Source organism: Artibeus jamaicensis, unplaced genomic scaffold (assembly GCF_021234435.1).
Source record: "Artibeus jamaicensis isolate MK-2021 breed Jamaican fruit bat unplaced genomic scaffold, CSHL_Jam_final scaffold_666, whole genome shotgun sequence".
NCBI lineage: Eukaryota > Metazoa > Chordata > Mammalia > Chiroptera > Phyllostomidae > Artibeus > Artibeus jamaicensis.
This window is the reverse complement of record NW_026522053.1, coordinates 922,518-940,008: the sequence shown is the minus strand read 5'-3', so window position 1 is coordinate 940,008 and position 17,491 is coordinate 922,518. Positions and strand designations below refer to the sequence as shown.

Here is a 17,491-nt window from a genome sequence, read left to right as displayed (position 1 = left end):
CAGAAAATTGAACTTTTCGGAAGTCTGTTAATAACAAATTATTCAGCCTGACTGGTAAGGGGCAAAACCAGCAGCTGGTAGAGCAGGGTTGCACAGGAAAACTCGGTCAGACAGACTAAGGCACGCGGAATCCAGGTGCGCGCAGTACCCAGGCACGGGGTTGGCCCTAGTGAGTGACCGAGCGAGAGACCAAGTGAGCGACCTTGGGGGAAACAGCACGGGAGCAGGGCTGCGGGTTGACTGTGGTCGCGCATTTGTGCGTGGATAGACAAGCGAGGGAGTGGGCGATTGGACCGGAACCCAACGGGTCCCCACAGCAAGCTGCAGGGAGGGTGCCGCCATTTCCCTGCTCTGACCCCACCTCCACATACAGCATCATAACCCAGCGACTCTGAGTGGCCCGGCCCAGGTGAATCACCTAAGGCTCTGTTCCACACCCAGCGCTCTGACCACGCCCCCACATACAGCGTCACAACCCAGTGACCTGGGAGTCCAAGGCTCCGTTCCTCACACTTAAAGGGCACGAACAGACCAAAAATGGCTTAAGAAGATCTCAAAGCCCCAGAGCCTATAAATCTAAGTGATGAAGAAATAGCAAAACTCTCAGACGCACACTTTAAAACACTGGTGATCAGGATCCTCACAGAACTGGTTGATTATAGCCACAAATTAGACAAATATATGAAGGCAAAACTAATTGAAATGAATGGAATTGCACGGGAAACCAATAGCAATGAAAAGGAAACTGGGACTCAAATCAATGGAGTGGACCAGAAGAAAGCAAATAATGGCCAAACAGAAAAGAGTGAAGAAGCAAGAATTCAAAAAAATGAGGAGAGTCTTAGGAACCTCCAGGACATCTTTAAACGCTCCAACATCCGAATTATAGGGGTACCAGAAGGGGGAAAGGAACAGCCACCAGTGGAAAACTTATTTGAACAAATAATAAAGGAGAATTTCCCCAAGCTGGCAAAGGAAATAGACTTCCAGGAAATCCAGGAAGCTCAGAGAGTACTAAAGAAGTTGGACCCAAGAAGGAACACACCAAGGCACATCATAATTACATTAGCCAAGATTAAAATGAAGGAGAGAATCCTAGAAGCAGCAAGAGCTAAGGGGACAGTCACCTACAAAGGAGTCCCCATCAGACTGTCAGCAGATTTCTCTAAAGAGACCTTACAGGCAAGAAGGGGCTGGAAAGAGGTATTCCAAGTTATGAAAGGCAAGGATCTACATCCAAGACTGATTGCTCTATCCAGTAAAGCTTTCATTTAGAATGGAAGGGCAGATAAAGTGCTTCTCAGATAAGATCAAATTCAAGGAGTTCATCATCACCAAGCCCTTATTATATGAAATGTTAAAGGGACTTATCTAAGAAAAAGAAGTTAAAGAAACATGAACAGTGAAAGGACAACAAACTCCCAGTTATTAACAACCACACCTAAAACGAAAGCAAACTAAAAGGACAGCTAGATCAGGAGTGGAAACATAGAAATGAAGATCTCAAGGAGGGTTAGCAACAGGGGAGGGAGAAGAGGAGAAGGGGGCAGAAGGTACAGAAAATAAGTAGCATAGACAGTAGATAGAAAATAGATGGGGGGCAAGAATAGTATGGGAAATATAGAATCTAAAGGACTTGAGACACATGGTCATAAACTAAAGGGGGGTTAATGGTGGGAATGGGGGGGTAGGGTGGAGGGGAATGAAGGGGGGAATAGAACAACTGTAACAGCATAATCAATAAAAAAATAAAAAAAAAAAAAAAAGATTGTTAGGCGGGGCTGAGCCACAGAACAGGCAAGTCCCACACCCACAGTGAGGTGATAAGAATAGGGGGGGATTTCTTGGCTGCAGAAGTCTCCCCTGAAGAGCAAGAGGATCCATCTCCACACCAATGTCCCCAGCCCAAAGCATCAGTACTGGGAAGAAAAGTCCCCAAATCTGGCTGAGATAACCAGTCATGTTAATACAAGAAAAACAAAGGGCTGCGGAAGACTAAGATGTGCACTCTTGACAGGGCACTCAAGACTTGAAAAATTTTATCTTAAGGTAAAAAGTTTTAAGTCTAGCAGTAATGTGTATGTTAAAGCTTTTGTTTCAGAAACTACAGATAAGGCCCATCCTGGCTCCTGGGAAACAGCCAACCTCCTGAGGCACTGGATAGAGATTACCACCTGGGGACAAATTGGAGGTATCCAGGTTTTTTGTCTTCCAGGGGAGCAGATGACCACTCCCACCTTGGGAACAGCTAACTGCCAAGGACAGGAGTGTTGCAGCTTCTGAATCCCAAAGCCCTCACTGTACCTTGTTTTACCTCCCTCATCCCCCTGGGAAGAGATGGTTTGTTAGGGTATGAATCCGCTATCTTCTCAGATTGCCGGCCATCTGAATAAAGTGCCCAGAAAAGATTCAATCGCTGTCATTGCTTATTGGATTTGATAGTGACAGGGAGTCCAAACGCCAGTGTCTTTTCCAGTTACACTCTTACTAGGCCATCACACAAACTCATACACTCTAAGCTCCAGGGCATGGACACCAGCTCAAAAGGCACATAGGATATATGGAGAAGAACAAAATTGACTAAGTTCAGGGGGACGGCAGTAGGGGCAAAGTTGGGGCAACTCTCTCTGGGAATAAAAGCACTTGAAAACACCACTGTTCCTTTGTTCAGCTGTACTTTCACCTAGCCAGTCTGGCACAGACAAAAGCTAAATCTGTTAACACCCTTCATCCCACTCTGCTGATTCCCTAAGACCCAACTCCCCAACCAGCTCATCTGGCCAGTTTGTGGAGTCAGCTCCCACCTAACAGCATTTCTGCTGTAGTCTCAGCCATCCCTCACAGCCAGACAACTTGAGGATCAACCACACTCATAGATATGCCAACAACAACTGAGGCCCAAGTACAAAGGGAGGGTGGAAACAACCCATAAAAGGGACATCCCTGGAACACCCAGCTCAGGTGATCAGGGAGACTGTGACACTAGACACCTTCTCACAGGACACCCTCTAATGTACTAAAGGCCAGACTAAGACAGACTGGGAGACACAAAAGCCCTACCCACTACATACAAACAGAAGGAGATGGCGAAAATAAGGAGACAAAAAAATGTCTCAAATGACAAAAGGACAAAACTCTAGAAAAAAAATTAAACAAAATGGAGACAAGCAATCTACCATATATAAAGTTCAAAGCACTGATTACAAGGATGCTAATGAACTTAGGGGAAGAACAGATGGACTCAGTGAGAATTTCACAAAGAGCAAGAAACCATAAAAAAGGAAACAGAAATCACAAAAAACAGCCAAGAATAAAGAATAACTGAAATGAAAAAAAATATATACTTGAGGAAATCAATAATAATTAGATTAAGCAGAGCATCAAATCAGTGACCTAAAAGACAAGATAGTAGAAAATACCCAATCAGAACAGTAAGAAGAAAAAAGAAAAACATACTCAGGATTGTTTTAAGGGACTTCTTAGACAATATCAAGGATAGTAACATTCATATCACAGGGGTACCAGAAATAGAAGAGAGAGCAAACAAGGAATTGAAAACCTATTTCAAGAAATAATGACTACTTTCCTAAACCTTGCAAAGAAAACAAACATACAAGCCTAGGAAGGGTAGAGAGCCCCACACAAGATGAACCCAAAGAAGCCAATACTAACACACATAATAATTAAAATGTCAAAAGTTAGAGACAAAGAGAGAATCTTAAAAGCATGAAGAGAAAAGCAGTTAGTTGCTTATAAGAGAGTTCAAATAAAACTGTCAGCTGATTTCTCAACAGATGCTTTGCAGACCAGAAGGGACAGGCACAAAAACATTAAAAGTGATGAAAAGGAAAGAACTACAACCAAGATATTCTAAACAGGAAGGCTATTATTTAGAATCGAGGAAAGATAAAGAGTGTCCTAGACAAGGTAAAGCTAAAGACGTTCATCACCATTAATCCAGTAAGACAAGAGATGTTAAAGGCATTTCTTTAAGTAGAAAAGAACAGATGAAAGATATAAACAAGGCGAGGGTACACCCACTAGGCCAACTAAGAAGGAGTTGGGCATGATTTGCTGTCACTCAGTGCACCTCACAGGCTGATCAAAGGGTTGCAAAATAAGGTGGATTATCAGTCCCAGCCTGGTGCAAATGTGCAGAGTAGACACTGAGGGCCACACAGTGCTCTGAGGGTGTGGACTAGAAACTGGGCACCTGTGATTATGGTAGTCCAGACTTAGCCTATCCTTGTGGGACCACAGGAAAGAAAAAAAAAACTGATCCAGACCCCCTCTGCCTGCAGGTTTCAGGAAACCTGCAAAACCTTCTTGGCAGGTTTAAAATCAGCAGGAAGCCTTTTTTTTTTTTCTTTCCAGGGTAAGACAGTAAGTCCTGAAGCTGTGAGAAAACCAGAGGCTGATCCAGAAAGAAGTTAGAAGGAGAACAACAACAGCTAAAATAAATTCACTTTCATGTCCATTAAAACTTACATTTTTTTAAAAAATTATTTTATTTCCATTTATTTAGATTTTTCTTTTGTTTTTATTGTTTCATTTTTTATTCACCCTTTCATATTGCATTTTGATTTTTTCCTTAAATTGACACATATTCCAAATGATACATTTACTTTTTATTAGGATTATATATTTCTTACCATACTATTGTTATACAAAGTCCCAAATAGCACCCTTCTCAAGTATTAATCAATTTCACTACCTTCTTGAGCTTTATTACTGCTGTGGTAAACTGTATTTTCTCTCACACTACGCCAAGTTTCTATCCCTTACTATCACTATCTCCTCCACCTAACCTCACATAAGCACTGTCCTTTCTTAAGTCACTTCACATTTTTTCCCTTTTAATAAGAAACTTATTTCCTTTTCACCTTTTACAAACAGTAGCTAATTGTGTGAAATATCATGGTTATTGCTGCACTTCTACATAGGAATTCCTATTTGTTCACTACTTATTTCTACTTTAAATTCCATAGAATACTCTCCTGCTGTCTTTCTCTTTTACCTTCCCCCTGCCCCTGACAAGTGGAGTGAGAAATTTTATTTCATTGACTTCTATCCCCCCCTTCCCCCCCTTTTCCCCCATATTTCAACTGGAACTTCACTCCTTACTCTTATTAGTTTACTTCTCCCATCCTTTTGAAATCATTTTTCTTTACTGTACACATCTCATATTCACTTCTGCTTTTTTACAATATTCTTATTCACCTGTCACTACCTATCTTCATTCAGCTTCATTAAACTTCATTCAGCTGTCGCTACTATTGACCCTGCTATGGATTTTCTGCAATTGTGCTCCCACTGGGTCCAGTACCTTATGAATACAAGCTGGAAAAACAGAGCATCTAGAATTGTAGAAACAAACAAAAAGAGTCACTTAAAGGGGGAGATAAAGAAAAAACCTGCAACTGAAAGGAATGGGAAATTTCCCAGTTAAAGAGCAAAATGAAATGGAGGCAAGCAAACTATCAGACATAAAGTCAAAATATGGTTATAAGGATGCTCAAGGAACTCAGTGACAACTACAAGGAACTGACTGGGAATTATAGCAAAAGGAAACAAGGAAATTAAAAAGGAAATAGAAACTATAAACAAGAACCAGGAGGAAATGAAGAATACAATATTTGAAATAACAAGTACACTAGACAAAATTACAACCAGGCTGGATGAAGCAAAAGGCCAAATTTGTGAGCTGGAAGACAAGGTAGAAAAAAATACTCAGGTAGAGCAGCTAAATGAAAAAGATTTAAAAATATGAGGATAGCTAATGGGAACTGAAGGGCATGAAATGCAGCAACATTCAAATCATAGGAATACAGGAAGAGAAGAAAAGTAGCAAGGGATGGAAAATATGTTTGAAAAAATGATGACAGAAAACTTCTCTAACCTGGAGAGGGGAAAGCCATGCAAGTTCAGAAAGAACACAGGGTCCCATTCAAGATAAACCAAAATAGGCCTACTCCAAGAAACATCATAATTAAAATGCCAAGTTTTCAACACAAAGAAAGAATCTTAAAGACATCAAAGGAGAAACACGAAGTGACATAAATGGGAGCTCCAATGGCTACAAGCTGATTTCTCAAAAGAAACACTGCAAGCCAGAAGGAAATGGTGACAAATATTCCAGGTAATGAAAACCAAGGCTACTTTACCCAGCAAGGCTCTCAATTAAAATGGAAGATGAAATAAGTGGTCCCCCCCCAAAAAAAAAAGGCTAAAAAGAATACACTTCTTCCAAAAGATAAAATGCAAGATATACTAAAGGGACTGCTTTAAAAAGAGGAAGAAAGAGTGTGAGCTAGAGGAGCATAGGTAAAAAGGGAGGAAAATGAATAAGTACCGATCAATAATAACCTTAAATGTAAATACATTAAATGCTCCAATCAAAAGACATAGGGTGACTCAATGGATAAGAAAACAAAACCCGAACATATGCTGCCTATAAGAGAACCACCTCAGAACAAAAGACCTACACAGACTAAAAGCAAATGGTTAGAAAAAATATTGCAAGCAAATGGACAGAGGGAAAAAGCTGGAGTAGCAACACTTGTATCAGAGAAAATAGACTTCAAAACAAGGGCCATAAAAAGAGACCTAGAAGGACACTTTATAATACTCATGGAAAGGATACATCAAAGAGACATAAACATTATAAACATATATGCACCCATCACAGAAACACCCAAATAATGAAAATCTTGGAGCACTTCAAGAAAGATATCGACAACAACACACTTACACTACGGAATTTGTAAAACCCCACTATCACAAATGGAGAGATCTTCCAAACAAAGTATCAACATGGATACCAAGGCACTGAACAATGCCTTCAATCAAATGGACTAATCTCAAAGAAGCAAAATATACATTCTTTTCAAATGCACATGGAACATTTTCAAAGACAGACTGCATGATAGGACTAAAAACAAACCTCAAAAATTCAAGAAAACTGGAATTATATCAAGCATTTTTGCAGACCACAAAGACCTAAAACTAAAAACCAACCTCAAGGAAAAAACTCAAAAACCCTCAAATTCATTGAACTTGAACAGCATGCTATTAAACAATCACTCAGTTAATAAACGAGATGAAGGAATCAAAACATTTTTGGAAACAAACAAAAATGAAAACACAACAGACTAAAACTTATGGGCTACAGCAAAGGCGGTCCTGAGAGGGAAGTTCATAGTGATACAGGGCTACCTAAAAGAGACAGAAACATTTTGAATAAATAACCTAACCCTACTTCTACAAGAACTGGAGAAACAACAACAAACAAAGCCCAGAGTGAGTTGAAGAAAGGAAATAACCAAGATCAGAGCAGAACTAAATGACAGAGACTAAAACAAAAATCCAAAATATCAATAAATCCAGGAGCTATTTCCTCGAAAAGATAAACAATATCAAAAAACCTTTAAGCAGATTCATTAAGAAAAAAAAGGAGTCAGGAGCCAAATAAATAAAATCTGAAATGCAAGAGATTAAAACTGATACCACAGAACTACAAAGGACTATAAGGAATTACTATGAACAACTATATACCAAAAATTTAGTGTGAACATGTGGGTGAAATGGACAAATTTCTGGAAAAATATATTCTTTCGAAACTGAATCAAGAAGCAGAAAGCCTGAATACACTGATAGCAGTTAGCGAAATTTAAGCAGTAATCAAAGAACTCCCATTATATATAAGCCCTGGACTGTATGGTTTCACAGGGGAATTTTACAAAACATTTAAGGAATGGCTAACCCCTATTCTTTTCAGACTATTACTGCAAAAAAAATCCAAGAAGAGGGAAGACTCCCAAAGTCTTTTAATGAGGACAGCCTAATCCTGAAACCAGATAGGGACATGACAAAGAAAGAAAACTAAAGGCCAATATTACTGATGAACACAGACCCTAAAATCCACAACAGAATATTGTCAAACCACATCCAGCAATACAAAAAATAGCTATACACCATGATCAGGTGGGATTCTTCCCAGGGATGCAAGGATGGTATAATATTCACAAATCAATATATGTAATACCTCATATAAACAAAATGAACAACAAAAATCATACGATAATATCAAAATATGCAGAAAAAGCATTTCATAAGGTACAGTAACAATTTATTATTTTTAAAAGACTCAGCAAAGAGGAATAGAAGGAGCATGCCTCAACATAATAAAGGCCACATATGAGAAACACAGAGACAATATCATACTCAATGAGCAAAAAATAAAAGGTTTCCCACTAAGATCAGAAACAGGACAAGGGTGGCCCCTTCACCACTTCTATTCAACATAGTATTGGAAGTCCTAGCCACAGCAATCAGGCAAGAAAAGGAAATAAAAGGCATCCAAATTGGAAAGGAGGAAACAAAACTGTCATTGTTTGCAGATGACACGATAGTGTACATAGAAAATCCTATAGATTCCACCCAAAAACTGCTCCACCTAATAAATGTATTTGGCAAAACAGTGGGATACAAAGTCAATATCCAGAAAACAAAGGCATTTTTGTATATTGACAACGAAACAGCAGAAGCAGAAATCAAGAAAAAAATCTCATTTGATAAAGCAAAAAGAAAAATAAAATGCCTAGGAATAAACCTAACCAAGAATGTAAAAGACCTATGCTCAGAAAACCACACAACACTGAAGAAATAAATCAAGGAAGACACAAACAAATGGAAACATATACTAGGTTCATGGATTGGAAGAATTAAAATCATCAAAATGTCTATACTACCCAAAGTAATTTATAGATTCAATTCAATCCCTACAAAAATACCAATTACATATTTCAAAGGCAGAGATTTCAAAAATTTATTATAGAACGATAAATGAGCTTGAATAGCTGCAGCAATTGTGAAAGGAGAGATAACAATATCTGACATCAAACTATATTACAAGTCCCATGTAGTCAAAACAGTCTGGTACGCCAGACACACATAAGAACAGACACATATATCAATGGAACATAACACAAAGCCCAGAAATAAACTCATGTCTCTATGGTCAATATTTGTCAAAAGTTGCAGAAGCATAAAATGGACTTAAAAATAGCCTCTTCAACAAATGGTTTTGGGAGATATGGACAGCTACATGCAAAAAATTAAACTCGATCACTAACTTACACAGCACCCAAGAATAAAATCAAGATGGATGAAAAACTTAAATATAAGTCACGACACCACAGAAATTCTAGAGGAGAACATAGACAGGAAAATTTCATATATTCCACACAGCATTATTTTCACCCGTAGGTCACCTAGAACAAGGGATATAAAGTAAAAAATAAACAAATGAGGCTTCATCAAAATAAGACTTCATCAAAATAAAAAGAATCTGCACAGCTAAAGAAAATATCAGCAAAATGAAAAGGTAAACAACTGTATGAGAAAACATACTTGCCAATGATACCTTGGAAAAGGGTTTGATGTCCAAAATTATAAATAAAGAACTCACAGGACTCTACTACAGAAAGAGAAACAGCCCAGTTAAAAATGAGCAACGGACTTGAACACCCACTTCTTCAAGGACGACATACAGGGCCAAGAGATATATGAGAAAATGCTCAGCATCACTAGCCATCAGAGAGATACAAATTAAAACCACAATGAGACTTCCAGCCAAGATGGAGGGATAGGTATACACACTGTACCTCCTCACACAACCAAAAAAGAACAACAACAAATTTAAAAACAAAAACATCACAACTGACACAAAATTGAACTGTATGGAAGTCTGACAACCAAGGAGTTAAAGAAGAAATATTCACTCACACTGGTAGGAGAAGCGGAGACAGGCAGCCAGGGTGGAGAGGACTCACAGCATGGCAGCAGGGTAGAGAACCACTGCAGGGGAGGCAGGGGCTGAGGAACTGGGTGGTGAGGATACTGGGGTGCATGTCAGGCTGAACAACCCAGGATTCCAGCCTGGGGAAATAAAGCCTCAAAACCTCTGGCAGTAAAAACCTGTTGGACCCTAGGAAGCACACACCAAATCACATCATAATTACATTTCTCAAGATCAAAGATCAGGAAAGAATCTTAAAAGCAGCAAGAGAAAAGGAGACAGTTACCTACAAAGGAGTCCCCATAAAATGTTCAGCTGATTTCTCAAAAGAAATCTTACAGGCAAGAAGGGGCTGAAAAGAAGTATTCAAATTCTTGAAAGCCAAGGACATACATCCAAGATTACTCTATCCAGCAAAGCTATCATTTAGAATGGAAGGGCAGATAAAGTGCTTCATAAATAAGGTCAAGTTAAAGGAGTTCATCATCATGAAGCCCTTATTAGAGGGATTAAGATGTCTCAGAAAAAGAAGATGATCAAAAATATGAATAGTAAAATGACAACAAACACAATTATCAACAACTAAACCTAAAAATTAACAAAAACAAAAGCAAACTAACCAAACAACTAAAAGAGTAACAGAATCACAGAAATGGAGATCACATGAAGGGTTATCAGTGGGGACAGAGAGGAGGCAGAACAGGGGAAAAAGTACAGGGAATAAGAAGCATAAATGGTAGGTACAAAATAAACAGGGGGAGGTTAAAAATCAATAGGAAGGGAAGAAGCTAAAGAACTTATATATATGACCCATGGACATGAACTAAGGCCAGGGGGAATTCAGATGGAAGCAGGGGTATGGGGTGGCTTAGAACAAAGGAAAGAAAAAAAATGGAACAACAAAAATAGCATAATCAATAAAATATACTTTAAAATATATAAAAATAATTAAAAATAAATATTAAAGCATAAATGTACAAAAGAGAATCTAGAAATTCAATACAAAATATCAATGAATCAAAGACCTAGTAATTTGAAAAGATAAACGAGATTGATAAACCTTTAACCAGACTGATTAAGAAAAAAGTGGACCCAAGTAAATACAATCACAAAAGAGAGTTGAAAAATAACTGATATCAAGAAATTAAAAGGACTGAACATTCACCTGGACTTCGACCAAGATGGAGGCATACGTGGTTACACTGTGCCTTCTCGCACAACCAAGTTTAAAAACAACAAAGTTTTAGCAACAAAAATGCACCCAAACCACAGAAAATTGCACTATCCGGAAGTCTGACAACAATGAACCCTTCAGCCAAAACGGTAAGAGGGGCAGAGCCAGCAGCAGAGCGGGATCGGGCAGGAAAGATCCACCGGACCAAACTGGGCGCGTGATCTAGGCACACCAGCAGCCGTGGGCAGATCCCAGGTGTGGAGTAGCAGACAGACACTCTGAGGGCACAAGACAGTGGACTCACTGAGGGCTGACCATGGTCACACATTTGCGAGCAGATAAACCGGTGAAGGAGCTAGCGGTGAGATAGATCATGCAGGCCCCAGTGGTGGGAAGCAGCAGAGGGGACAGCCATTGTCCCTCTCTGACCACGCCCCCACAGACAGTGTCACAAACCAGCAACCTGGGTGGCCCCTCCCTGGTGAACACCTAAGGCTCGGCTCCTCATATGAAACAGAACAGATCAAAACATGGCTCAAGAACAACTCAGAGCCCCAGAGCCAATAAATCTAAGTGATGAAGAAATAGCCAAACTTTCAGATGTACAGTTCAAAACACTGGTGATCAGGATGCTCACAGAATTGGTTGACTTTAGTCACAAATTAGAGGAACATATGAAAGCTAAACTAATTGCAATGAAGGGAAATACACAGGAAACCAATAGTAATGGAAAGGAAACTGGGACTCAAATCAAAGGAGTGGACCAGAAAGAGGAAAAAAATGACTAAACAGAAAAGGATGAAGAAACAAGAATTCACAAAAATGAGGAGAGGCTTAGGAACCTTCAGGACATCTTTAAACACTCCAACATTCAAATTACAAGAGTACCAGAAGGGGGAAAGGAACAGCCACCAGTGGAAAACTTATTTGAATAAATAATAAAGGAAAACTTCCCCAATCTGGCAAAGGAAATAGACTTCCAGGAAATCCAGGAAACTCACAGAGTCCCAAAGAAGTTGGACCCAAGAAGGAGCACACCAAGGCACATCATCATTACATTAGCCAAGATGAAAATGAAGGAGAGAATCCTAGAAGCAGCAAGAGCTAAGGGGACAGTCACCTACAAAGGAGTTCCCATCAAACTGTCAGCTGATTTCTCAAAGGAGACTTACAGGCAAGAAGGGGCTGGAAAGAAGTATTCCAAGTCATGAAATCCAAAGACCTACATCCAAGATTGCTTTCATTTAGAATGGAAGGGCAGATAAAGTGCTTCTCAGATAAGATTAAATTCAAGGAGTTCATCATCACCAAGCCCTTATTATATGGAATGTTAAAGGGACTCACCTAAGAAAAAGAAGATAAAAAAGATGAACAGTGAAAGGACAGCACACTCACAGTTATTAACAACCACACCTAAAACAAAAGCAAACTAAGAGGACAGCTAGATCAGGAGCAGAACCATAGAAATGAAGATCACATGGAGGATTAACAACAGGGGAGTGGGAGAAGAAGGGGGAAGAAGGTACAGAAAATAAGTAGCACAGACGGTAGGTAGAAAATAGATAGGGGGTAGGGCAAGAATAGTACAGGAAATATAGAATCTAAAGAACTTGAGGCCCTGGCTGGTGTAGCTCAGTGAATTGAGCATGGGCCTGCGAACCAGAGTATTGTGGTTCGATTCCCAGTCAGGGCACATGCCTGGATTGCAAGCCAGTTCCCAGCAGCGGACTCACGAGAGGCAACCATACATTGATATTTCTCTCCTTCTCTCCTTCCCTACCCCTCTAAAGATAAATAAATAATTAAAAATAAATAAAGAAAGAACTTGAGACACGTGGTCATAAACTAAAGGGGGGAATAGTGGGGGAGGGGGTGTGCAGGGTGGAGGGGAATGAAGCGAGGAAATAGAACAACTGTAATGGCATAATCAATAAAATATATTAAAAAAAGAAATTAAAAGGATTGTATAAAAGTACCATGAACAACTATATAACAACAGAGTGGACAAACTGGATGAAATAGATAAATTCCTAGAAACATACAATCTTCCAAAATTAAATCAAGAAGAATCAAAGAATGTGAATGGACAGATTATATCTAATGAAATTGAAGCAGTGATCAAAATACTACTAACAATCACTGAACCAGATGGCTTCACATGTGAATTTTACCAAACATTCCAGTAAAAAACTAATACCTCACTTCTCCTCAAACTATTTCAAAAAATTCAAGAGGAGAGAAAGCTCCCAAGCTTATTTTACCAGGCCAGCTTTATCTTAATCCCCAAACCAGATAAAGATATATATGACAGGCCAATTTCTATGATGAACAGAGATGCTAAAATCCTCAACAAAATATTAGCAAATCAAATACAGCAGCACATAAAAAAGGTTACACATGACCAAGTGAGATTTATTCTAGCAATGCAAGATAGGTCAACATTCAGCAATCAATACATGTGATAAAGCACATAAACAAAATGAATTCTAACACATGATTCTATCAATAAATGCAGTAAAAGCATTTGATAAAATCTAGCATGCATGAATGATAAAAACTCTCAGCAAAGTGAGAATGGAGGGTACATACCTAACTGTCAGTGTGTTAGTACCTACTGTTAGGTACTATTAGTACCTAACTATTAGTACCTAACATACTATCATTATGACAAACACACTTCCAGCATCATACTCAATGGACAAAAAGTACAAGCATTCCCCTTAAGACTGACACAAGACAAGATGTCTACTTCCACCTCTCTTATCAACTTAGTACTAGAAGACCCAACCCTAGCAATCAGACAAGAAAAACACATAACAGGCATCCAAATTGGAATGGAAGAAGTAAAATTATCTTTATTTCCAGATGACATGATACTGTAGAGAATGCAAGATTCTGCCAAGTACCTACTAGACTAATAAATAAATTCAGCAAAGTAGCAGGATATAAAATTAATATCCAGAAATCAGTTGTATTTTTATATGCCAATAATAAACTAATAGAAAGAGAAGTCAAAAAAACAATCTCATTCACATTTGCTTCAAAAAGAATAAAATACCTAGGAATAAATATAACCAAGGATAGAAAAAAATCTGTACTCAGAAAGTTGTAAGACACTGAAGAAAGAAACTGAAAAAGATACAAGTGGAATCACAAACCATATTCATGAATAGGAAAAATTAACATCATTAAAATGTCCATACTACCTAAAGAAATCTATAGATCAATGCATTTCTTATCAATATTCCAATGTTGTATTTCACAGAACTAGAATATTTCAAAAATTTACACATAACCACAAAAGATCCCACATAGCAACAGTGATCCTGAGAAAGTAGAACAAAGTTGGTAGAATCACACTACCTAATAGGAAACTATACTTATAGTAATAGTAATCAAAATAACATGGTACTGGCAAAAAAGCTGCCACATAGATCAATGGAACAGAATACAGAGCCCAAGAAAAAACCCACACCTTTATAGTCAATTGATATTTATTTGACAGAAGAAGCAAGCACATATAATGGGCTAGAGATAGTTTATTCAATAAATGGTATTGGGAAAACGGGGCAGATATGTGCAGAAAAATGAAACTAGACCACCTTCTTACACCACACGTAAGAATAAATTCAAAATGGATTAAAGTCTTAAATATTAGACCCAAACCCTTAAAAATCCTAGAGGAAGAAATTGGCAGTAAAGTCTTAGACATTGCTCACATCAGTAATTTGTCTGATAAATCTCCCCAGGCAAGGGAAAAAAAGAAAAATAAACAAATGGGACTTTAACAAACTAGTAAGTTTTTGCACAGCAAAGGAGACCATTAACAAAATAAAGACCCAAGCCACAGAATGACAGAACATATCGGCCAATACATCTCATAAGGGGTTAGCATCCAAAATTTATAAAGAATTTAGAAAACTCAATACCAAAAAACAAATAACCCAATTAAAAAATGGGCAAAGGATATGAATAGACACTTCTGGCAAAGAGGACAAACAGTTGGCGAATAGACATGAAAAGATGCTCTACGTCACAAATCATCAGAGAAAGGCAAATTAAAACTACAGTGAGGTATCACCTCACCCCTGTCATAATGGCTATCATCAAAAATAAACAAACAAATGCTGATGAGAATGTGTAGAAAAGGGAACTCTTTTGCATTGTTGGTCGGAATGCAGATTGGTGCAACCACTGTGGAAATCAGTATGAAGATACCTCAAAAAATTAAGGGGTCTGCCTTTTGATCCAGATATCCCACTGCTGGGAATATATCCAAAGAAACCTAAAACACTAATTCAAAAGAATGTAATCACCCCATGTTCACTGCAGCATTACTTACACTCGCCAAGATATGGAAGCAGCCCAAATGTTCATTAGTACATGATTGGATAAGACAACTATGGGACATTTACACAATGGAATTATTACTTGGCCATAAAACAAAAGAAAATGTTTCCCTTTGTGACAGCATGGATGGACATGGAGAACATTATGCTAGGTGAAGTAAGTCATCAGAGAAGGACAAATACCATACAATTTGAGTATATGTGGAATCTAATGATCAAACTGAAGTAATAAGAAAAATAGAGACAGACCCATAGATAGAGAATAGGGTGATAGCTATTGTGACAGGCAGGGAGGTTAGAGAGATGGGCAGTTAAGCGATAGAGCAGAAACGAAAAAGGACTCATGGACATGTACAACAGTGTGGTAATTGCAGGGAGGATGTAAAATGGTAACAAAAAAAATAAAAATAATTTGTAAAAATAAAATTTGAAAAACACACAAAGGATATGGAGTTTAAATAAGATGTTACTAAACAATGAATGTGTTAACAAGAGCAAGGAGGATATCAAAAGATACTCAGAGACAGAAATGAAAACACAATAGCCCATAACCTATGTTACACAGACAAAGCAATTCTAGGATGGAAATTCATAGTGATACAGCTACCTCAAGAAACAAGAAAAATCTCAAATAAACAATCTAAATTTATACCTAAACGAACCAGAAAAAGAAGAATAAGCAAAGCCCAAAGTGAGTACAGAAGAAAGAAAATAACAGATCAGAGTGTAAATCAATAATCTGGAGTCTAAAAAAAATAATAGAAAAGGTCAATGAAATTAAGAGCTGGTCTTTGAAAAGTTAAACAAAATTGATAAATCTTTAGCCTGACTCATCAGAAAAAAAGAAGAGGGACCAAATAAACAAAATCAGAAATAAAATAGGGGACAAAATGACACCAAAAAATACAAAGGAATATCAAGAAATACTACAAAAAATTATATGGCAACAAATTGGACAGTCTGGAAAAAAACAGATAAATTACTAGAAACATACAGTCTATCAAGAATGAATCAAGGAAGATACAATATCTGAACAGACTGATAACTACTAACAAAATTGAACCAGTAATTGGAAAATCCTAACAAAGAAAAATCCTGGATCTGATGCCTCTACAAGTGAATTTAACCAGAGTAAAAGAAGGTAATACCTACTGTTCTCAAACTATTCCCAAAATTAAAGAGAAGGGACGGCTCCCAAACTCAGTCTATGAGGCCAGCATTACCCTGATACCAAACCTGCTGAAGACATTACAGAGAAAGAAAATTTTAGGCCACTATTCCTGATAAACATGGATGCTAAAATCCTCAACAAAAATGTTAGCAAACCAGATCCTGCAATACATTAAAAAGATCATATACCATGATCAAGTAGGATTTACTCCTAGATGCAAGGTTGGTTCAATATCCACAAATCAATGAATGTGATACAGCCAATAAAGAAAATAACGAATAGACACAGAAAAAGTATTTGATAAGTTCTAGCACCCATTTGTGATAAAAACCCTCAGCAAAGTAGGATAGAGGGAACATACCTCAACATAATGAAGGCCATATATGACAAATCTACAACTAACAACATACTAAAGTGTGAAAAGCTAAAAATGATTTTCTTAAGATCAGGAACAAGATAAGAACATCCACTTTCACCTATTCTATTCAATATGTGTAGGATGTGCCTATTATAGGGAGCATAACCTGTTTTTTACTTAATATAATCTTATTTTAATTGTATAAGGGGAGGGAAGCCTACCATCAAACAATAAAAAAGCCTTTCTGAATCAGTCTGTGAATTTTTGGGGGGGAGGGGTATTTGGATTTCTATTTTGATTTGAAATTTTACATATCAGATATTAGTAACTGAAAGCATTTCCCCTTCCTCTCATCTTAATGGTTCTCCTTTACCCTGTACTTCCTGTCTGTCCTGTATATTACTAAATACTGCAGCCAGACTGACAATCCCATATTTTGGAAGTGTGACCTGTTAAAAGACACACACAGCTCTAACTCCTTAGCTGACACAACCTAGCCACTATCAAAGAGCTTTTAGGCATCATACTATCACACATATTTTCACCACCACCCTCCATAATGACATCCATTCTTTGCATTTTGAAATGATTTTTTATAAGACACCTTATGTTCCTATTTAAGTGTCCCAAGAATCAGAGT

At 37.9% G+C, this 17,491-nt stretch overlaps 1 protein-coding gene across 3 annotated transcripts in view; it reads right to left on the bottom strand.

Annotated features, from left to right (window-relative positions):
- The window catches only part of VPS35L (VPS35 endosomal protein sorting factor like), a 177,054-nt gene that overhangs the window by 73,483 nt on the left and 86,080 nt on the right, over positions 1-17,491 (bottom strand). The window lies entirely within an intron of this gene.